This window comes from Bos taurus, chromosome 19 (assembly GCF_002263795.3).
Source record: "Bos taurus isolate L1 Dominette 01449 registration number 42190680 breed Hereford chromosome 19, ARS-UCD2.0, whole genome shotgun sequence".
Lineage (NCBI taxonomy): Eukaryota > Metazoa > Chordata > Mammalia > Artiodactyla > Bovidae > Bos > Bos taurus.
The window spans coordinates 48440070-48463646 of record NC_037346.1 but is presented as its reverse complement, the minus strand read 5'-3'; the positions used below and the strand labels follow the sequence as shown (position 1 = coordinate 48463646).

The following is a 23577-nucleotide window of genomic DNA, read 5'->3' as shown; positions in this document are numbered from 1 at the left end:
GTGACCTGAGAGTAGTGCTTCTGGAAGGTGTAGCTCCCTTCCCCTGCAGAGCTAGGCCCAGTACTTCCCATTAGGGACTTTGGGGAGAAGGTTCTTTTTGTCTAAGGGCAAATTATGTAGAAAAGCAGTACCAACTCTGCATTTATTTCCCTAGTTATCTATGTGTGTTTTCCCTTTGAGTGGAAAGACAGATACAGCCTTTGACCCAGTGGGTTTTTAATTTGCTAGGTAAATCGCTTGTTATATTAGTTTTAAAGGAGGCATTGCCTGCTTTATTATGGCATAACATGACTTCAGAGTTCTCCCATTTGAGAATATATGTGTTTAAGAAAGTACCTTGAGAAAACTGCATTTGTTGGATTTGTGTCCTGGCTTCAGATGTGCATTCCAACAGCCTTCCTGTATGAGGCAAGCTGGGAGCCTGACACAAGGGCAGGCCCGGAGCCGCAGGTCTGGAGTCCTGTTGTTAGCAGCACTTCTTTCATTTCCACTTCTGACCCCTTCCCGCCACCTCAGTGGATGGTGACTTGCAGAGGAGCCTTTATTTATGCCATTGAGGTCTAAGAACTCAGCACCACTCAAGAATATTTCCCCTTGTCCTGAAGGATCCTTATCTTTGACACAGCATCCAGGTCTGTATAGTCAACAGTATGGTTTTTCCAGTAGTTATGTACAGATGTGAGAGTTGGATCACAAAGAAGGCTGAGTGCCAAAGAATTGATGCTTTCAAACTGTGGTGCTGGAGAAGACTCTTGAGAGTCCCTTGGATGGCAAGGAGATCAAACCAGTCAATCCCAAAGAAAATCAGCCTTGAATATACATTGGAAGGACTGATGCTAAAGCTCCAATACTTTGGCTACCTGATGCGAAGAGCTGAGTCATTGGAAAAGACCCTGATGCTGGGAAAGATTGAGGGCAGGAGGAGAAGAGGGCGGCAGAGGATGAGGTGGTTAGATAGTATCATCGACTCAGTGGACATGAATTTGAGCAAACTCCAGGAGGTAGTGAGGGACAGGGGAGCTTGGCTGCTGCAGTTCCTGGCGTCGTAAACAGTTGGATCCAACTTAGTGACTGAACAACAACCAGGTTTCCTAAAAGAAATGCATTTTCTGAGCGGAAACAAGGTACAGAGTGGTCCTGTGAGAGGAGAGGGACCATGCCCACAGTCCTTAGGAAGGCTTATGTTCCTGGGAAGGGTATTACTGAGTAAAGAAGATCTGGGTTTTAAATTAGATCTCACTTGTTCATAACAACAGTTATAATATGTTACATTCAGGAGCTAAAACCTGATGCCCAGTTTCTAAAAATATACTCAACTGTAAATGACAGGTTGAATCTTCTCTACTGTATGAAATTTTCTGAAAAGGACATAAACAAGTTACTTAGGTATTATATATAGTGTTCATTCATTCATTCAACCAGTAAATATTTTAAGTGTCTGCTCTGTACAAAACTGGGGTCACAGCAGCAAATAAACTATGTTTCTGCCTACATAGAGATGTATTCTGTGAGGGGAAGAAGTAAGTAGCCATATAACATAGTATTCTGAAAAATAAAGAGAATAAAGGGATGGGCAGACGTTCTTGGAGAAGGTAGTCAAGAAGGTCTTTCTGAGGAGGAAGCATTTGAGATGAGTCCTGCCATTATTTTTACTGCCACGAATTTGGGGGAGTAACAGTTGTCTTTGAGGCCGTGGAATTCAGTGAGGCTTCTCTGCAGAGACTGTGATGATTTTGAAGGACCTTTTGAAGAGTCAGGACTTTGGTGTCAGTGGCCTTTTGAGGAGGTGATCTGGCCTTATTTGGTTTGGTGCCCTCTTTTCCTTACTGTCAGTTTTCTTGTGGCAAGAACAGGAGGAGAGATGAAGTTGCTGCTGACTTCTTGGCCGAGGTTCAAAGCAGACTGAGCATCTCCCTGCTTGCTGTCCAGTTGGCTTTGAGCTCTGCCACTGTACCTGGCTTTCTGATGTTATCTGTGCCCAGCAGTCTTTAAAATGTGTGAACCTGTTTGTTAATTTTTGCTCTTTTTGCCTTTGCCTAAGGAGACGAATCTAAAAGAATAATATCAAAGAGTGTGTTGCCTGTGTATTCTTCTAGAAGTTTTATGATTTCAGGTCTTACATTAAAGTCTTTAATCCATTTGAAGCTTATTTTTATATTTGGTATAAGAAAATGGTCCAGTTTCATTCTTCTGCATGTAGCTGGCCAGATTTCCTAACATCATTTGTTGAAGAGGCTGTCTTTTTCCCCATTGTATATTCTTGCGTCCTTTGTTGTTCATTAATTAACCATATAAGTGTTAGTTTATTTCTGAGCTCTTTGTTCAGTTCCATTGATTTGTATGTCTGTTTTTGTGTTGGTACCATACCATTTTGATGATTACAGTTTTGTAGTACAGTTTGAAATCAGGGGATGTGACACATCCAGCTTTGTTCTGCTTTCTCAAGATTGCTTTGGGTATTTGGGATCTTTAGTGTTTCCATGTGAATTTTAGGATTTTTTGTCCTAGTTCTGTGAAAAAATGCCATTGGTATTTTGATAGGGATTGCATGAAATCTATAGATTTTGAACAGTAAAGGAAACCATCAACAAAATGAAAAGGCAGCCTGCTGAATGGGAGGAGATATTTGTAATTGATACATACACACACAGGAATATTACTCAACCATAAAAAAGAGTGAAATCTTGACATTTTCAACAACATAAATGGATCTAGAGTGTTTTAAGCTAAGTGAAATGAGTCAGAGAAAGACAAATACCATATGATCTCACTTTTAGGTGGAATCTAACAAATCAAACAAACAAAACAGAAATAGATACAGAGAATAAACTAACTGGTGGTTGCCAGAGGGGAAAGGAGTATGTGATGGGCAAAATGGGAGAAGAGGATTAAGCGGTATAAACTTTCAGTTATAAATTAAGTCATGGGGATGTAATATACAACATAAGGAATATAGTCAATAATATCGTAATTATTTTTTATGGTGATAAAAGGTTACTAGACTTATCATGGCTGTCATCTCATAATGTGTTTAAATGTCTAGTCATTGCTATACACCTGAAACTAACATAGTATTGTATGTCAACTATACTAAAAAAAAGAAAAATTAGGACATTTTAAAAATAAATAAAAAGTAAAAATAAAATGTATGAACCGACTTCTTCACCTGTCACTTCAGGAGGACTAACCACCTGCTTGCTTTCCTTGGGATGTTCGCCACACCACATGACCTGAGCTGGCCCTTAGTCCCAGACACAGGGGGCCTGGTTATAGGGTGAAATATGGCAGCTGGTGGCCTAAGGCTGTTTTTTCATGACATCACTTTTAAGCATTGAATCACAAAGTTATGAAACAATTTTTTAGGGAGCAGTGAACTATGGACAGAGGTTCATGACATTGTACAGGAGACAGGGATCAAGACCATCCCCATGGAAGAGAAATACAAAAAAGCAAAATGGCTGTCTGGGGAGGCCTTACAAATAGCTGTGAAAAGAAGAGAAGTGAAAAGCAAAGGAGAAAGGAAAGATATAAGCATCTGACTGCAGAGATCCAAAGAATAGCAAGGAGAGATAAGAAAGCCTTCCTCAGCGATCAATGCAAAGAAATAGAGGAAAACAACAGAATGGAAAAGACTAGAGATCTCTTCAAGAAAATTAGAGCTACCAAGGGAACATTTCATGCAAAGATGGGCACAATAAAGGACAGAAGTGGTAGGGACCTAACGGAAGCAGAAGATATTAAGAAGAGGTGGCAAGAATACACAGAAGAACTGTACAAAAAAGATCTTCACGACCCTGATAATCACGATGGTGTGATCACTCACCTAGAGCCAGGTATGCTGGGATGTGAAGTCAAGTGGGCCTTAGAAAGCATCACAAAGCTAGTGGAGGTGATGGAATTTCAGTTGAGCTATTTCAAGTCCTGAAAGATGATGCTGTGAAAGTGCTGCACTCAATATGTCAGCAAATCTGGAAAACTCAGCAGTGGCCACAGTACTGGAAAAGGTCAGTTTTCATTCCAACCCCAAAGAAAGGCAATGCCAAAGAATGCTCAAACTACCGCACAATTGCACTCATCTCACACACTAGTAAAGTAATACTCAAAATTCTCCAAGCCAGGCTTCAGCAATACGTGAACCATGAACTTCCAGATGTTCAAGCTGCTTTTAGAAAAGGCAGAGGAACCAAAGATCAAATTGCCAACATCTGCTGGATCATGGAAAAAGCAAGAGAGTTCCAGAAAAACATCTATTTCTGCTTTATTGACTATGCCAAAGCCTTTGACTGTGTGGATCACAATAAACTGTGGAAAATTCTTCAACAGATGGGAATACCAGACCACCTGACTGGCCTCTTGAGAAACCTATATGCAGGTCAGGAAGCAACAGTTAGAACTGGACATGGAACAACAGACTGGTTCCAAATAGGAAAAGGAGTACGTCAAGGCTGTATATTGTCACCCTGCTTATTTAACTTCTATGCAGAGTACATCATGAGAAATGCTGGGCTGGAAGAAGCATAAGCTGGAATCAAGATTGCCGGGAGAAATATCAATAACCTCAGATATGCAGATGACACCACCCTTATGGCAGAAAGTGAAGAGGAACTAAAAAGCCTCTTGATGAAAGTGAAAGTGGAGAGTGAAAAAGTTGGCTTAAAGCTCAGCATTCAGAAAACGAAGATCATGGCATCCGGTCCCATCACTTATGGGGAATAGATGGGGAAACAGTGGAAACAGTGTCAGACTTTATTTTTGGGGGCTCCAAACTCACTGCAGATGGTGACTGTAGCCATGAAATTCAAAGACGCTTACTCCTTGGAAGGAAAGTTATGACCAACCTAGACAGCATATTCAAAAGCAGAGACATTACTTTGCCAACAAAGGTTCATCTAGTCAAGGCTATGGTTTTTCCAGTGGTCACGTGTGGATGTGAGAGTTGGACTGTGAAGAAAGCTGAGCGCCAAAGAATTGATGCTTTTGAACTGTGATGTTGGAGAAGACTCTTGAGAGTCCCTTGGACTGCAAGGAGATCCAACCAGTCCATCCTAAAGGAGATCGGTCCTGGGTGTTCATTGGAAGGACTGATGTTGAAGCTGAAACTCCAGTACTTTGGCCACCTCATGCGAAGAGTTGACTCATTAGAAAAGACTGATGCTGGGAGGGATTGGGGGCAGGAGGAGAAGGTGATGACAGAGGATGAGATGGCTGGATGGCATCACCAACTCGATGGACATGAGTTTGAGTGAACTCTGGGAGTTGGTGATGGACAGGGAGGCCTGGCGTGCTGTGATTCATGGGGTCACAAAGAGTCAGACACGACTGAACTGAACTGAACTGATAATTCCACCAGGGCTTCCCGGGTGACTCAGTGGTAAAAGAATCTGCCTGCCAATGCAGGAGACATGGGTTCAATCCCTGGGTCGGGTGGATCACCTAGAGAAGGGCATGGCAACCCCTTCCAGTATGCTTGCCTGGAAAATCCCATGGACAGAGGAGCCTGGCAGGCTACAGTCCATGGGATCGAGAAAGAGTCGAACATGACTTAGCAGGTAAACAGCAACGACGCTTCTGCCAGTGATGCTGTGCTAAGATGCTTCGGTTGTGTCCGACTCTTTGTAACTGCATGGACTGTAGCCTGCCAGGATCCTCTGTCTGCGAGGTTTTCCAGGGAAGAATAGTGGAGAGGGTTGCCATTTCCTACTCCAGGGGATCTTCCCGACCCAGAGATCGAACCTGTGTCTCTCTCTCTTTTTTTAAAATTTAATTTAATTTTATTTATTTTTTAAATTTTACTTTATTTTTAAACTTTACAAATTGTGTTAGTTTTGCCAAATATCAAAATGAATCCACCACAGGTATACGTGTGTTCCCTATCCTGAACCCTCCTCCCTCCTCCCTCCCCATACCATCCCTCTGGGTCGTCCCAGTGCACTAGCCCCAAGCATCCAGTATCGTGCATCGAACCTGGACTGGCAACTCGTTTCATACATGATATTATACATGTTTCAATGCCATTCTCCCAAATCTTCCCACCCTCTCCCTCTGCAACAGAGTCCATAAGACTGTTCTATACATCAGTGTCTCTTTTGCTGTCTCATACACACGGTTATTGTTAGCATCTTTCTAAATTCCATATACATGTGTTAGTATACTGCATTGGTGTTTTTCTTTCTGGCTTACTTCACTCTGTATAATAGGCTCCAGTTTCATCTACCTCATTAGAACTGATTCAAATGTATTCTTTTTAATGGCTGAGTAATACTCCATTGTGTATATGTACCACAGCTTTCTTATCCATTCATCTGCTGATGGACATCTAGGTTGCTTCCATGTCCTGGCTATTATAAACAGTGCTGCGATGAACATTGGGGTACATGTGTCTCTTTCCCTTCTGGTTTCCTCAGTGTGTATGCCCAGCAGTGGGATTGCTTTTATTTTATTTTTAAACTTTACAATATTGTATTGGTTTTGCCAAATATCGAAATGAATCCGCCACAGGTATACATGTGTTCCCCATCCTGAACCCTCCTCCCTCCTCCCTCCCCATACCATCCCTCTGGGTCGTCCCAGTGCACCAGCCCCAAGCATCCAGTATCGTGCATCGAACCTGGACTGGCGACTCGTTTCATACATGATAGTATACATGTTTCAATGCCATTCTCCCAAATCTTCCCACCCTCTCCCTCTCCCACGCACATATGGACACCTTATCTTTGACAAAGGAGGCAAGAATATACAATAGATTAAAGACAATCTCTTTAACAAGTGGTGCTGGGAAAACTGGTCAACCACTTGTAAAAGAATGAAACTAGAACACTTTCTAACACCATACACAAAAATAAACTCAAAATGGATTAAAGATCTCAACGTAAGACCAGAAACTATAAAACTCCTAGAGGAGAACATAGGCAAAACACTCTCCGACATACATCACAGCAGGATCCTCTATGACCCACCTCCCAGAATATTGGAAATAAAAGCAAAAATAAACAAATGGGACCTAATTAAACTTAAAAGCTTCTGCACAACAAAGGAAACTATTAGCAAGGTGAAAAGGCAGCCTTCAGAATGGGAGAAAATAATCGCAAAGGAAGCAACTGACAACTAATCTCAAAAATATACAAGCAACTCCTACAGCTCAATTCCAGAAAAATATATGACCCAATCAAAAAATGGGCCAAAGAACTAAATAGACATTTCTCCAAAGAAGACATACAGATGGCTAACAAACACATGAAAAGATGCTCAACATCACTCATTATCAGAGAAATGCAAATCAAAACCACTATGAGGTACCATTTCACGCCAGTCAGAATGGCTGCGATCCAAAAGTCTACAAGCAATAAATGCTGGAGAGGGTGTGGAGAAAAGGGAACCCTCTTACACTGTTGGTGGGAATGCAAACTAGTACAGCCACTATGGAGAACAGTGTGGAGATTCCTTAAAAAACTGGAAATAGAACTGCCTTATGATCCAGCAATCCCACTGCTGGGCATACACACTGAGGAAACCAGAAGGGAAAGAGACACGGGTACCCCAATGTTCATTGCAGAACCTGTGTCTCTTATGTCTCCGATATTGACAGGTGGGTTCTTTACCACTAGCAGCATCTGGGAAGGCCCCCCCCAGTGATGCTGCCACCATATGATACATTTTTTCTTATGTGCCATGTTAATGAAGCCCACAGTTGTTCCCGTTACCCCACATACCCAGGGTACATTGACAACCAGTGTTTGTTTAGGGCCACCATGGACAGATCCATTGCCAAAAGCTTTCCACTCGTCCTCAGACATCCTGTTGTTACCGTCACCCCTTGGCAGACAAGGAAACTGACTTTGGTCAGGGAAGGAAGGGGTCTGGCCATGTGAAGAGAAGCCTGTACAGGAGCTAGTGTAGAACTCTCTCCTTCCCCACACAGATGCTCTGAGGTTGACTTTATTTTTCCCATTTCATAGATGAAAAACTGAAGCTCAGAACGATCGTGTAACCTGGCTGAGGTCATGTAGCTGGTGAGGGGCTGAGCTAGGGTTTGCACACAGTCTGAATTGGAAACTCAGGTTCTTCCCACCCTACCCGGGGCCTGCCTCCCCTGCCAGAGGCCACCTGCCCCTTGCTCCCTTCTTCCCTTTGTGACTCTGCCACCACCTTCCTCTTCTTCAGTATCGCCTCCGTCACTTTGCCTAGCATCTGAGCCAGTGGCCTAGCTGAGTCTATGCTGGGCTGGGTGTTGTGAGCTGGGCCGGGAGTGCCGCATTGAGACGAGCTGCTGTTTCAGGTACCTGGAGGGTTAATAGACTTTAAAATATTTGTGAAAAACTTTAAACACACAGTTACACACCCACATCTTTGTATATATAATGTGTATGTATATATGTGTGTGTGTATCTGTATTTATCTCCATAGAAAAGAATTAAACTCTATATCACTCTAGCATTTCAAACATACGTTTTTTAAGCATTGTGTTTTCAGTGTGAGGCTTCCCTGGTGGCTCAGGCAGTAAAGAATCTGCCTACAATGCAGATCTGAGTTTGATCCCTGGGTAGGGACGATCCCTTGGAGAAGGGAATGGCAACCCACTCCAGTATTATTGCCTGAGAAACCCCATGGACAGAGGAGGCTGGCAGGCTACAGTCCATGGGGTCACAAAGAATCGGACACGACTGAGGTGACTAACACACACACAGTGTGGTTACTAGTTGCATTGTCCCCTTCATTTATCAGGATTCTATTTGCATATCGCCCCATTTCTCTGTAGTCCTTACCTGCTTGCCATTTGTAAGGACTGTGTTCCTGTTAGCATGCATAGAAGCCGTGGTTGACCATGTGTGTTAAGCTCTTGTGGCCTGCTTGGTTGTTTTCTGCTGAAAGAGGTTTGTTATACCATATGAAAGTCCCTCCACCCTGGAGCATATGTCCTTAATGAGTTAATTGTTATCCCAGACAGGCTTTGAGGAACCTGGAACAGTAGAATATTTTACAGCCCATTCTGTGCATTATTGCAGTGTTTTGTTTTTAAGCACTTTTCAGCGCTTTCCTGAGTTGTCTTTAGACACAGCCTGGGGTGGATACTCCCTGGACAGATAGGGTGACGCTCTTGAGCTTGGTCTAGAGCCAGCGCTCAGTGAACACGGACTGGATGGAACTCTTTTTTGAAGCTCGGAGCACCTGTGGAAAGCTGCTGTTGACCCGGGGTCAATTGGTCTCTGCAAAAAGCTGAGCGAGGCAGTATGGTACAGTGGTGAAGAACATGGCCTTGGAGTCCTAGCTCTGCTAATAAGTAGCTTTGTTATCTTGGAAACCACTTCTGGTCTTTTCCTTCACCTGTAAATCATGGAAATAGTATTAGTACCTACCTCAGTGGGTTGTCAGACGTAAATGAGGTATTGTTGGTACGGTATTTAGAGCCATGTAAAAGTGAACTGTTGTTATTGACTCAGGTCTGTATCTCTCTTGGATCTCTGGCTCATGGCCCTCCTTTCCTCCCAGAAATAACTCTCCTGCTTTTTAGTTGCCTGGGGCAAATACTGTTCTATACATAAATGATACTCTTTATTATGGAAATGTAAATGACTGTCACAAAGTTTTTGGAGGGGAAAAAACCCTGAATTTTCTTGAGAGAAGAATAACCATGATACATCTTTAAATAGAATATCAGCCAAACAGGTTATTTTAAGAACAAGGGGTGATATTACCTTGGTATACTTTACTCCATTATATCCAGGGGGAGAGTGCAGTGTGGTTAATTAATTAATGTGCCCAAAGTTTCCAGTTTATGAAGGGCTAGCCTATTTATTCTTTCTCCCAACAATCTGAGGGGGAGGGTTTCTCCATCATGACCCTCATTTAATGAATCAGAAAACCCCGACCCAGCGAGGCTTCTCCTGAGTGGAGGTTCTTTCCTGGGAGCCTCAGCTGGCCCAGGCAGTGTATTTTTAGGTGTTGAGTTATCTGAGTGGGGTTTGATGGGATCCTGATTGCTCGAGGATGGCCAGAAAGTTCTGCTCCTGTTTTGGCATTTCGCTTTGGCCGAGAGGACTATCTGAGGACCACATAAGCTAGAAGAAAAAACCCAACAACAAACTCAGCACTCATCATCTGGGAAAGGGCTGGACACTGCTGTTAGGCAATTATTGGACCTGTGAAGAGGAAAATATCAAGATCACAACTTTACAGCATTCAATTCTTTGAAACGTCAATTGGAGCCCCAGTACGGCCGTCAGGTTTAAAGTGCTCCAGGATTAGATTGGACAGCGTGATTCCATGCTGTGTACTCATGTTTCTGGTTAGGAAATGCTTCTTGCGCTTATTTTCCTTGATTGGCTGAGAAACAGCCTTGTTTCTCCTGTTACTTGGTGCATCCAAGTTTCTTTTTCATTCTCCTTGTCTTTTGTCTTCTGTCCTGTTTCAGGCCTTTAGACAGCAGTGAAACAGATATTCAGGAATGCGCAGCTCTGGAGGCCCCGACTGTGGGGTCTGGGGTAGGGGTGGGAATGGGTGTTGGGGAGGGTGGCACCGGCCCCAGGAGATGTGGCCACAACTCACGGGGCAAGCAGTGAAGGCAGATGAGCTAAAGATCAGGAGCAGAACTCGGTCTGATCGTGTCCCGTGCCTGCGGAAGCAGTGGGCCCACCTGTGAGTCCTCATTGAAAATATCTGAAGTAATCTTGGTGGAGCTTGGCCTTTTTTTTCTTTCATGTTGATACACAGCATTAATCTCTTACAAAGCAACCTGCCCCTAGGGTGACGCATTCTGTGTAGACTGGGTTAACAAGTTCCTGGTGCCCAGGAATAGCTGATACTGTGTCTCTCTCCAACTTAGTTTCTGGTGAATCCATCACCTTTTTCTGTGCATGTGTATGTACGTGTGTGTGTATTTAAGTATATGTAATGCGTTCCTGATATTCTGAGTTGATTTAGACCAGTAAGTCTCAATTTCATGGTAGATACTGGGGTTGGGGCGGGGGCGCATGCATATTTAGGGGAATTTTTTCAAATTAAATCTCTTCCATTCCCTCCTCCATTGTGCTAAACCCCAAGATGGGGAGGAATGGCTGAGTCATCTGTGTGCTCATGTTTCCTAGGATTCTCTGGCACAGCTCCCCTCCGCCCCATCCCAAGGTGCGTCTGCCCTTTGAGAGCTGGGATTAAGAAGGTGCTCAGGGCTGGCTGGTCAGTTGTCCCACCACAGGCTGCTGCTTGGAGCTGGACTGACTGAGGCTGATGGTTCCAACCTGGATCGGCAACGGAACCCACGGGAGCCAGGGCACCATGTTTAGCATTTCGAAAGGCTTCACAGAAACTACACCTTTACCCAGGAAAAGGACACACAAACTACCCAAGACATCAGTTGCCTTGCTTTTGTTGGCATTGCAAGTCTGTATGGGTTCATGCCAATGCCAAGTTCTGATTGGCTGTGAATGACATAATAGGAATTTCTGAGACAGGATTGGTCTGACTCTAGACATTGTTACTAGAGCTGGCATCAGGCATCATTCCCCAAACTGAACATGCTCAATACCTTTAGAATGAGATTGACCTTGAATACAAGTGCCCTTACTATCCAAATTAAGCAACCGATTGTTTCTTCTTCACTTAGCTGTGCTTATCATTATCTCACCTGCAGCAATGATTTGATTTCATAATATTATTATGAACTCTTTGTAAATGTGGATTGTTGGGTAGAATTTGGATCCGTATTGAAATGGAACAATAGTATATGGAATCAAACAATTACTGTTAAACATCATCTGTTAGAATCTTGTGGCCAGCCTGCGGAAGAGACATAAAAAAAGGTTAGTAAAACAGCAGGTCTCATTTAGTGCCCTCATTTTAAAAATGATCTTTTTAACCAGCTTTGCACTAAAAGCTAAGATAATTTACAGTGAAGCACTGACTATTAATACTTAGTCTCCATAGCCTCCTGGGATCCTGTTGGTTGTATGTACTTTTTGCGTAGGTATGTTTGATGTATACACATCATACCAAATTCTGCTTTTTCATTTTGTATTATGATGCATAGACCTTGCCAGTTTTCTGCTTTGCTCCTGTGTTTGTCATTCTTAATGGTCACAGCTGCCTGAAATAAACCTGAGGTCAGACCAGACAGTCTAGCTCAAGTGATTGAGAAGTCTGTCTGTTTGATCTTTGGTACCATGGCTGGTGGGGTCAACTCCGGCCAAGTCTGTGTGGGTGAAAAAGATGTGCTCATGCTTGCTGGCGGAGAAGGCAATGGCACCCCACTCCAGTACTCTTGCCTGGAAAATCACATGGACAAAGGAGCCTGGTAGGCTGCAGTCCATGGGGTCGCTAAGAGTCGGACACGACTGAGCGATTTCACTTTCACTTTTCACTTTCATGCATTGAAGAAGGAAATGGCAACCCACTCCAGTGTTCTTGCCTGGAGAATCCCAGGGATGGAGGAGCCTGGTGGGCTGCCATTGTCTACGGGGTCGCACAGAGTCGGACACGACTGAAGCGACTTAGCAGCAGCAGCAGTAGCATGCTTGTTGGGATGCTGAGAATAATAATTTACATATGCTGAATGTTCTTTTCTTTTTTTTTTGTTTTTTTGTTTGTCTTTTAAATTTTTTAGTGGCACCTCATGTGGGATCTTAGTTCCCTGACCTGAGATCAAATCTACTCTGTGCATTGGAAGCACAGAGTCTTAACCACTGAATCACCAGGGAAGTCCCTTGAATGTTATTTCTTAATTTTCCCAGCAGCTCCTCTGAGGTAGGCACTATTATCACCATTTTATTTACATATGAGAAAAAAGAGGCTTTTTGCAGTGACTTGTCCACAGTCACATGCCAGTAAGAAGCAGTGGGCCAGAGATCCGAAGCTGGGTCTTTTCAATGCCAGAGTTCTCAACCAGATTTTTCCGTGCTCCATGGGGCTCATCCATTTCTCAGCTCACTTCAGAAAACTAACCACCTTCCACCTTAATCCTCACAACAAATACTTCTGTTAATGTGTACTCGAGTCACAGAGGCTTAATAGTAAACGAATATGAAGTAAACACTGCAGGCAAGCAGGAGCCCTGGAGATGCTCCCATCCATGTTGGGCATTTGCTTTCAGGGTGATTTTGGCTATAAATAGCTTTTTTTTCCCCCCTGACCTTAAAACCTAGTCCCCCTGAGAGTGGCCACCAGATTCCTACACATGCTAAAATTAGACATTATCTGTGTGCCCTGCTCCATTCTCCAGACACAATAACAAGTTTCCCACGTTCTCCCCGCTGCCATTTCCTGTGGCAATGCTTGGAAGTCTTTGCAGCAATCTCTCCTGCCTGCAGTGGTCCTGGGAGGAGGCGTTCCTCTGTCACCTGGACTCCTGTGTGTCTGGGGCCCGGAGACCCAGTTCCTCTGTAGGTTTCCAGGGGCTTGCTTCTGTTGAATGAAAAAATTTCACACATGAATTAAAGCACTCATGTCCTTGGGCGGGATTGGAAACTGGAGTTCAGACTCTAGAAGACTTCTTGGGGCAGAGGGGTGAAAAGTGTCTGGATTTACCCCCTGAGCCTTTGGCTTCCTGGTCTCTAAAATTGCCCTTTTCTGGAGTGTGGCCCTCATTCTAGGGTCCTGACATTATCTGAGCTCAGAATGTGTTTTTCTTTTGTTCAGTTGCTAAAGTCATATCTGACTCTTTGTGACCTCGTGAACTGCAGCACGCCAGGTTCCTCTGTCCTCCACTATCTCCCAGAGTTTGCTCAAACTCATGTCCATTGAGTTGGTGATGCTATCTAACCATCTCATTCTCTGCCACTCCCCTTCTCCTTTTGCCTTCAGTCTTTTGAGTGAATTATAGTGGTTCTATACCGTTTGGAAAACTTGTACCATAGAAGTTATATTGTGGACTGCATAAGTTTTGTGGGCCTATGAACCTATTTCCCATTTTTTTTTTTCCTTCAGGATAAATGGATCTGGAATTTTAGACATTTGATTTACTGATGAATTTTGGAACTCAGTCTCCTTTTGGTTGAGGATTTGTTTTCTTTGGTTATTTGGGTGGTGTAAATGTTGTAGGAGGTCACCTGAGGGACTAGAGCTGTCCAGAAGGAAGTAGGGCTTCAGTTCAGGCGTCACTGCCTTCATGAAGTATGCTAGGATTTGACAAGTCAGAGGAGAGAGGGGAAGGCGTGTCCAGAATGGGGTGCTTCAGAAATGGAGGTGGAAGGAGGATGGTTTGCACGTGAGCCAGTGCCTCCTACAACCAACCAGAGTATTGGGAACACTTTACAGTAACTGGAAATAAGGTTGAGTAGACAGGGGGGCTGGGGCATATTGGGTCCTGAAGGCCCAGGAGATTAGAGACACAGAAACATGATAGGATTTTGTGCAAAATGGTGACATGATGAGAGTAGTATTTTAAAGAAGACTAGTCTGGTAGCTGAATGCCATGTAGGCTGGAGGCTGAGGCAAGGGGTGAAGTCAGAAAGAAATGCTGAGGTGTGAGGTGGGAGTCTACAGGACTTGGAAAACTGAAGATAAGAGGTTTGGAGGGTAAAGAAGAGAAGACTCGCTTGACTGGGGCCTCGGTTGGAAGAGCAGTGTTTCCTTGATGGGTGGGAGGGACTTAGTGGGCCAGGGTAGGGTGGGCAGGAATGAGGTGGGTCCCTTGGGTTTAGAATTAGACTTCTTTGGTCCCAGATAGAGTCTGTGTGTGGGTGGAGAAGAGAGAAGAATGGGTAAAAGAATCTCTCTCCAGGAAATGGGAATAGTGATTGGTGTGGATAGATGGATATGGGAGACAAGATAGCAACTCATACTGCCTTCCTGGTGAGTTGGGGGCAAGGCCAGGTGCTCAGACAGAGAAAGGAGGGAGACAAAATTGGAGGCCTGGATGGGAGACAAGGCCTGGAACCACACCAGTGGGGGATCTGACTAGGAAATCAGTGCGCTCATTCAGGAATTTCCTGGAAACAGCAAGGACACAGGCCAGGTCTGCATGCCACAGCTGCCTCCTGGCTGGGGTCTGCAGCAACCGTGGCTGCGCTGCCCCAACCCTCCCAGCTCCATACCCTCCCTGGCTGGGGTCGAGATCCCTGGCAGCAGGAGTGCCTCGGGCCCTGGTGTGGACGTCTCACAGGCAGTAGAGAGCAGTGCTGATGACTTAAGGAGGGTGGTGCAGATGGTGGTTTGGTCTTGAAAACAAGGCCAGCCCTTCTCTTATTTTGGTCTCCTCTCCATTAAAAAAAAAAAAGCCAGGCAGACTGGAAGGCGGACGGTGTTTTGTGAGAGAGGCAGGGAGTTGTGTCCCCAGGGGCCTCTGCAAGGCACTGTAGAAGTGAGGGCAGGGGGAACGTGGAGCTGGTGTGGGATGAATCCACAGGAGGGAGGAGCCGAGAGGGTGTGCCAGAAGGGCCGTCTGTGCAAAGTAAGAACAGAGGAAGCGGTGGGGTAGAGAGCCTGATGGGAGTTCTGTCCTTAGCACAGCTGGCGCAGAGGCAGCCCTTTTGTGCCGTGTGGCATTAGGGATGTGGGGGTGGAGGCGGGCACGGATAAGGGATGCCTGAGGAAGCCAGACTGACACATGTCCTCTGTTGCCACAGCGCACCCAGGTGCTGCTAATCTGCATCATAATCTTAGCAGACTCAGCCCCCTCTGCACCTGTAACCAGAGATAAGGGGTGTTTCTACAGCTGGGCTAAGCAAGACAAGTCCGGAAGGTCTAGAAGTGTTTGTTAATGTGAGATGAACTGTTGCAATATTATTAGAAAAGTATTTGGACTTAATTGCCTTAGGCACATTAGTCCAAGTGTACTTAGCTTGAGCACTGGCCAAGAATTTCTCTGGTGCAAAATGAAAAAGTAGGGCTCTACGGAGGTTCTTTTCCATGGAAATTGAATTATAGACTCACAGACTGGTAAAATCTAGAGCTTTCTGGAAAATTCCTTAAACACAATGGAGGACCCTCTCTCCCCTCACCCTGGTTCACAGCGAAGGAACCCAAGGTCCCAGGAGGTGAAGGGCACGAGCCCCGTCACTGTCACTTGAGGGTCTTGGTCCTCCTCAGGGCTCCTAGCCTTGCTGCCTCATGGCTTCCCTTGGTCTGCATTTTCAGTGACAGATTCCTCTACCAACTGCTGAGTTGGGGGAAAAGCTCACACTAGGGGGTGGACTTCAGGGCTGGCTCGTATCTCAGGGCTGCTCTCAGTTAAAGTCCTTCCGGTCACAGCCCTCAGTGGTGGTGGAGTGAGATGGGGGAAATCTCGGGGGGGCCTGTGGGCAAGTGCTTCTCTTCAGAGGGAACCACAGTGTGGACAGATGGCCGTCCAGGACTTCTGCCAGGAACCTGGTACCTCCAGGCCTTCTTGCAGGTGTTGAATGTGGCCTTGGGTATCTTGCCTCCTTTGCTTTACCCTCACTCCATCCTTCACTTGGAGCGTACTCTCCACCTGGGTCTCCGCAGTCAGCTTGTCCAGTCTCCCAGGGCTAGCGCACACCCCATTTCTGGGAAGCCCTCCTTCCTGCCGCCTTCTCTTATCTGCTCCCCTCCACTTTCTTTCACTCCCACTGCTCTCCCCTACACACTCACACAGACTTCTTAAACCTGATTTTTAAAACATTGTCTTCTTCAGGCCTCGGATTCTTTACCTGTAAATAAAATTCTGACCTAAGTATACACTTAAGCAGGTTTTACTGCCCTGTATCAAGATAAGTCTATTGATGCATGTATGAAAAGTATTTTTTCTCACTGAAAAAGGCTAATTTCTTTAAGTTCTCAGAGACTTTTTTTCAACTTATGAAAAATTAATCAAAAATACTTTTTGCATGTGAAACTAAACAGTTGATAGATGTGAGTGGATTCAGATATGTAAACTAGGTTTTCTGGTTGGCTAGTATGATTTGGGGAGGAAAAATTCAACTCTCCATACGGGTCACTTTTTCCAAAGTCAAAATTTAATTGTATAGGGAACAGAGAATGTTATATGTGTTATATATGTTACTGTAAATGTTTTCTAAAATGATTTCAGAGAGTAATACTTTTATGCTGATAGAATGAGGAAGGCTTCTTCAGGAAGTAAAAACTAAGAAACTATAAAGAAAAAGATTGAGCGGTTCAGCACTAAAAATATAAAACTTTGTATGTTTTTTAAAAAGAACCATAATGGTTAAAAGTCAGAGATGGGGAAAAATATTTCCCGCACATACAGTAGACAAAGTGTTAATTATCTATGGGACATAAAGTGATTAAGAAAAAATCCTTGGGCAAGAAACATGAATGGCCAGTTAAGAGAAGAGAAATAGCTCGGACGAAACATGAACTGATTCTCAAAGCATTGAGGTGCCCTTTCCCCATCCATCAGATGGGTAATAATTAAAAATAATGTTCAATCATGACAAGGGTTCAAGGTAGAAACTTTATGATAGACTTGCTCTGTGCATAAGATTTATATAGGAAGCTTTTCAAAGCAGTATTGTTTTTAGTGTAAAAACTGGAAAAAACTTTAATTTCTATCAATAGAGGAATGATTAAATGAATGATGGTATATCCATACCATGTAGCAAAAGTGTGTGTGCCTGTAGATTTGTATGTATTGGCATTCGAAAGGGGTCCAGGAAATATGTGAAAAACAAAGCGCGAAACAATATGTGTGGTATGACTTAAGACCGAAAACAAAAATAGCTTTGTGTGGTTGTGTGTATTTATAAATACATATAGAAGGACAGAGGGTGCATGGGTGATTTTTGGGGCGAGCAGGAGAAATTTTCACTTTTCCTCTCCATACATCTGTTTTTTGAAAAATTTTTTATGATGAACTTGAAATTGTGTGGTTTTTTTAAGTTGCAGTGAAAATTCATATATGCTATTTGGCCCTGTAATTCCACATCTAAAAATATTTACTAAGCGGATAATTGGGCTTCCCAGGTGATACAGTGGTAAAGAACCCACCTGCCAACGCAGGAGATGCAGGTTTGATCCCTGGGTAAGGAAGATCCCCTGGAGAAGGAAATGGAAACCCGCTCCAGTATTTTTGCCTGGAAAATTCCATGAGCAGAGGAGCCTGGCAGGCTACAGTCCATAGTGTAACAAAGAGTTGGGCATTTCTGAGCAAACACACACACAAACAAGGAAATAATTGGAGAAGCTGTCAAAGGTATGTATGGCATCATAATGTATTACAGCATTGTGTGTAATAGCAAAAAAAAAATGTAGCCCGTGTTGAAATGGTTCCATTATATTCATTTCATACAGCTAAAGTCCTGTGTGAAAGAATCTGTTGCTTTGAGGAAATACTTACATACAAACAGTTAACGTTTTAGAAATGCTTGCTCTGTACCAGGGACCATGTTCAGTACTTTATATAACTTGTTCTATTTAATCTTCTGAATTGTCTTTTGTCATTCCCATTTTGCAAATGGAGAAATGGAGGCTTGGTTAGAGTAAATAAATTTGCTTGAGGGTCAGATTCCTACCAAGTTAGTAGAACTGAACACAAAGGTCTTGTTGATTCCCAGATTCTAGATTACTTTCCAGATGCTAGATTACTTCTTGAGTATAAAAACAGATTACATACATACATATGATGTGACTCATTTTATAAAAATGAATCTTTCTATGTCTTAGTTTTCTCATGGGTAAGGTGTGGGGGATGAGTGGCTAGTATTAATACAACTAGATATTCTGAAATTAATGTTTTATTTTAAAGATTTACATACACTTATTACATGTAATTCCCTCCCCCCCACCGAGATTATGAAAGTATTTGGGATTACCTAACTAATAAGATTTGGAAATACCTAAAAAGTAGAAAATAAAAATTACTGATAAGCCTGTTACATGGAGAAAACTAGCATTAATGCCCCTCCAGTCCTTTTTTTGCCTGGTGTGTGTAGGTGTGAACATTACTGAGGTACTTAATAGTTACTGCAGAATTGGTTTCAGAGAAGTTTTTGCTGATTATGTGCCGATATAATAGAGGGTTTGTCTCAACATGCCCTTGACATCATCCCATGTTATATTTTAATGTTGAAGTTTGGTGACCAAAATTGTTTCATTGATTTGTTTCTTGATTCTTTGTTGTATGTAGTCAGTTGAGCTTTTTTGCTGTTGGCCTTTTGAACTTTCGGGTGAATTGGCTGTTCCTGTGCTTGGGAAGTATCTGCTGCTGATGTCTTCCTAAAGTTGACCGTTGAAGACCTTAAGCAAGACTATTAGAAAGTCCTTGTAAGCAGAAGTTTCCCTCTGCCCGTTGGAATACGTTTTTCTTACAGGGATGAATTCGTGGTCTGTGGTTAAAACTTGACTTCCTAACCATTTGGAATTTGCCTTTAAGGTTTGACCTGGTGGTCCAATGGTTAAGACTCTGTGCTTCCACTGAAGGGGGTGCAGGTTCGGTCCCTGGTGAGGAACCCAAGATCCTGCATGCCTCACGGCATGATCAAAAAAATCACTTTAAAAAAAAGTTTGATTTTAAAATATAAGGACTGATTGGTGAAATGTATACAACTTCTTATGCAACTTCCTGAGAGTCTATAATTATTGCAAAATAAAGTTCTAAAAATTCAAAGAGTATTAAAACTTGGGCTCCCTCCTGTAACTGAGCTTGATAACTCTGACAGGAAGGGCCCATGGCAGAGGGAAGGAGCAATATATGACAACAGACCCAAAGCCAAACAGTAGTTGGGAAACTGCTTTTGTTGTTTTTTGTTTTTCATTTGGAAATAATCTGACTTTAAATGTTTGTGAGAGTTTCCTGGCAGTCCAGTGGTTAGAACTCTTTGAGCTTTCACTGCCAAGGGCCTGAGTTCAATCCCTGGTTAGGGAACTAAGATCCCACAAGCCACATAGTATGGCCATAAATAAATCAATTCAGTTCAGTTCAATTCAGTTGCTCAGTCGAGTCTGACTCTTTGCAACCCCATGAACTGCAGCACGCCAGGCCTCCCTGTCCATCACCAACTCCCGGAGTCCACCCAAACCCATGTCCATTGAGTCAGTGATGCCATCGAACCATCTCATCCTGTCGTCCCCTTCTTCTCCTGCCCTCAGTCTTTCCCAGCATCAGGGTCTTTTCAGATGAGTCAGCTCTTTGCATCAGGTGGCCAAAGTATTGGAGTTTCAGCTTCAACATCAGTCCTTCCAGTGAACACCCAGCACTGATCTCCTTTAGGATGGACTGGTTGGATCTCCTGGTTGCAAAGATGAAAACTGAATAAGGAACTCCATTTACTCTTTGTCAGATTCACCCCCTTAATAACCTTTGACCCGATGAGCTCTTGAAAAATGTGCTCTTTTGTGACCACAGTCACTACCCTCTGCTCATCCTCCTGGATTTTCAGCACCACAGTCTCCCAGGTTCCAGGCACTCACCTGAAGAAAACTATTTACATCCAGGTTGCAGACTTCCTAAGAACCTACAGTGGTTTTGTTTTCTAAGATTTAAGTATAAATCCAAGCACTTAGGCTTCAGAGGCATTGAGCAATTGATTCCCTGCCTCTGAAATCAAATATTAATCTTCCTGCCATGCCTCCAGTACAGCCCTTCAGCTGTAGCCGACCCAGTCGTTTAGCAACTGTCTTGTTCTATCTTGATTGACTTGTTTTCATCTCAGTGCCTTTCCATATGCTGCTGTTTCACATCCGGCAGATTATTTTGTTCACATCTCTTCCTCCTAAGTCACATAACATGGTTTTTCTGCTGAAAAAAAAATTCCTTCTTTATTCTATTAGCGCCATCTGATTTGGGCATCTCTATCCTGAGTTTTCATTACTTCAGGGTTGTTTTGAACTTTCATATAGATGTCATCATATGACATCTGTTGTCTCCTTGAGATCTCCCCACCCCCGCCCCCCATGGATGGCATCAGGATTATCTTTTATAAACCTCCGTAGGCCTCATGTAGCTGTGCCAAAGGTGTGACCTGGTTTTGAAAGAGTTACTGCATTTGGATTTCATTACCAGAACCATCCAGCAGTCTGTAAAGCAAAATTCTCATCACATGGATGCTTCTGAACCCCTTTTTTCTTCAGGGATGTGGCCCTCTTCCCAGGTGGGCCTTCCTCATAGTAGGTGTAAACGTCTGTGCAGTGGCTGCAGAGGGTGAAGCTGTTGTGTGTTAATCGTATCAACCTTGTGTTGTGTTGTTCTACTAGGTTGGAAGAGACTCTGAGTCAGTCTGGGAACCTAATAACTGATGGCATAGGAGTTCCAGGTTTCTCACCGTCAAGGTCTAAGTGCCTTGTGAGGATGCCTGTGCTGGTAGTAGAGTACCATCTTCTCTCTTTCTTCTCTCTTTTTAAATGAAGCTAAGGCTAGCGCTAGTTCATTATCTACAATGTCAATATTGATTTTTGTAAGGTGGAGTATTAACAGATTAGAATCTGTTGGCTGCTGGCAGTTCTCAGCTGCTTCACTGAATTTAAATGAATCAAGGGATGGCTATTAAGATGTACTTGAGATTTTTAGGCTAAATCAGACCTGCCTATACTAGTTGTTCTTGACCAGATCCACCACTTCCTCTGCAGCATCAAGGTGGAAAAAAATGAGTCCTGAGGCCCTTCTCTACTTTTCATAAAACCACATCCTATTAAAAGCTTGCACAGATAAGAGATGTTAGGACATCCTCTGCAATACAATGCAGCTTGACTCTTTTCCTCTGCCAAGAGATGCTTTGGAATTAAGACTATTGACTGACACAACCCATGCTAGCAGATGGTGCCCATACATCATATGTCCAAGTGCAAGCTTGTCCAGAGACAACACGTATCTTAACGGGCCAGATTTTACAAAGACGAAGAATTTTCACAATGATCTTGAAGGATTAGGGATGCTCCTGAGAAATGGGGCATGTTCCAAACCAGGCTTGCCTCTTCAGATGCTGTGTTACTGTGCTCTCTGCATCTGGAGACAAGTTTAATTTCCAGTCACAATTGCTCATTTCCCTCCACTTTTTCCCTCCTCTAGCACTTCCTCTAACCTAGTATATGACTGAGAAATTAATAATAATAATGTTGATGTTGATAATAATAATGGCTACATTACTGTTTGGCTGTTATAATGTGAGAGGACCGAGGAGATGAGTTGCTGATGAGTGGGTGGCCTGGAAGGAACTCTTCTCTTTTCATGGCTCTGTAAGATCTTGAGATTGAATTGTTTCAAATACAGCTAGAGGCAGGAAGGGCAGTTAGCAAACTAGTCCAGAAAACTCACAGAAAACAAACCTGTCAGATTCAGAGAGGTTGTTATATCCAAGTTAATAAATGCCAACAGTGAGTCTTGAAAGAGTTCTTCACTTTTCATTGTACAATCTGATTTATTGTTGATTGGCTTTTCGTGGACTAATTAATGATGATAAACTTTTTGAGTGACTAGAAATAAAATCAATTTCATGGATGTTTGCTATCCTAACTGACTTCACTGAGGTTGATATCATGGAGTTCGTGATATCCATGGGAGGGCATGTTTGTAGGGCAGTTGGCTACCAGCTTCTTGTTGAGGCCTTTGTATTTTCTGAATTCAGGTTAGATGGGAGCCATTGATATTGATTTGTTCCTTATTTTTAGACTGAATAGACTATGATCCTGCATCAGTGCTGGGGTGAGAAACCCTTATTAGAGGCTTTCTCAGTCTTAGAGCTATGAACATCTTTACAAGGCATAATAACTTTACTGGAAACATACAGTGAAGACTCTAATCAAGACCCATCCCCAGAATGGTTCAAGATACTCTGCTTCCTTGAAACAGACCTGACTAAGGTTCAGAGAGCATTTGGCTCTAAATAACTTCCCCACCCGCTAAAAGTATGAGAGCATAAATGAATGCATCTGCATTTATTATCTTAGAAGATAATCACATGGTGGTATAAACACTAAAGAACAATGTGAGCTTTTTGAATTTTTTTAGTCAGCATAGGTGGTTCAGAGTATTATATTATTTCACTCTAAAGTTGCAACTGGTGAAATTAAAGTTATTTTTAAATTATTGTTGTTCAGTTGCTCAGTCAAGTCTGACTCTTTGTGACCCCATAGGCTGCAGCATGCCAGGCTTCCCTGTTCTTCACCATCTCTTGGAGTTTGCTCAAACTCTTGTCTATTGAGTCAGTGATGCCATCCAACCATCTCATCCTCTGTCATCCCTTCTCTTCCTGCCTTCAACCTTTCCCAGCATCAGGGTCTTTTCTAATTAGTCAGCTCTTTGCATTAGGTGGCCAAAATATTGGAGCTTCAACTTGAGCGTCAGTCCTTCCAATGAATATTCAGGGTTGATTTCCTTTAGGATTGACTGGTTTGATCTCCTTGTAGTCCGAGGAACTCAAGAGTCTTATGGTAAAATATAAATAACTTAAAATTTACCTGTTTTTAAGCGTACAACTCAGTAGCGAAAGTATATTCACATTGTTATGCAACCGATCTATGGACTTCTTTCATCATGCAAAGCTCTATATCCATTACAAAACAACTCCCTGCTTCCCACTCCCCAGCCCGGGTGATTGCCATCCGACTTTCTGTTTATTTGAATTTGAGTACTTTAGATAGCTCACGAAATGGAATCACTCAATATTCGTCTTTCTGTGATTGGCTTCCCTAGCTTAATGGCCTCGAAGCTCTCAGATCTAAGTGAGGGCCATTTGC

At 43.2% G+C, this 23577-nt stretch overlaps 1 protein-coding gene across 4 annotated transcripts in view; it reads left to right on the top strand.

Moving 5' to 3' along the window:
• The window catches only part of TEX2 (testis expressed 2), a 114307-nt gene that overhangs the window by 19081 nt on the left and 71649 nt on the right, over positions 1-23577 (top strand). The window contains exon 1 of one of the 4 annotated variants that reach the window (XM_059877966.1): positions 340-18100. The gene's annotated coding sequence lies outside the window, so the exon portion shown is untranslated. 4 annotated transcript variants of the gene reach the window in all.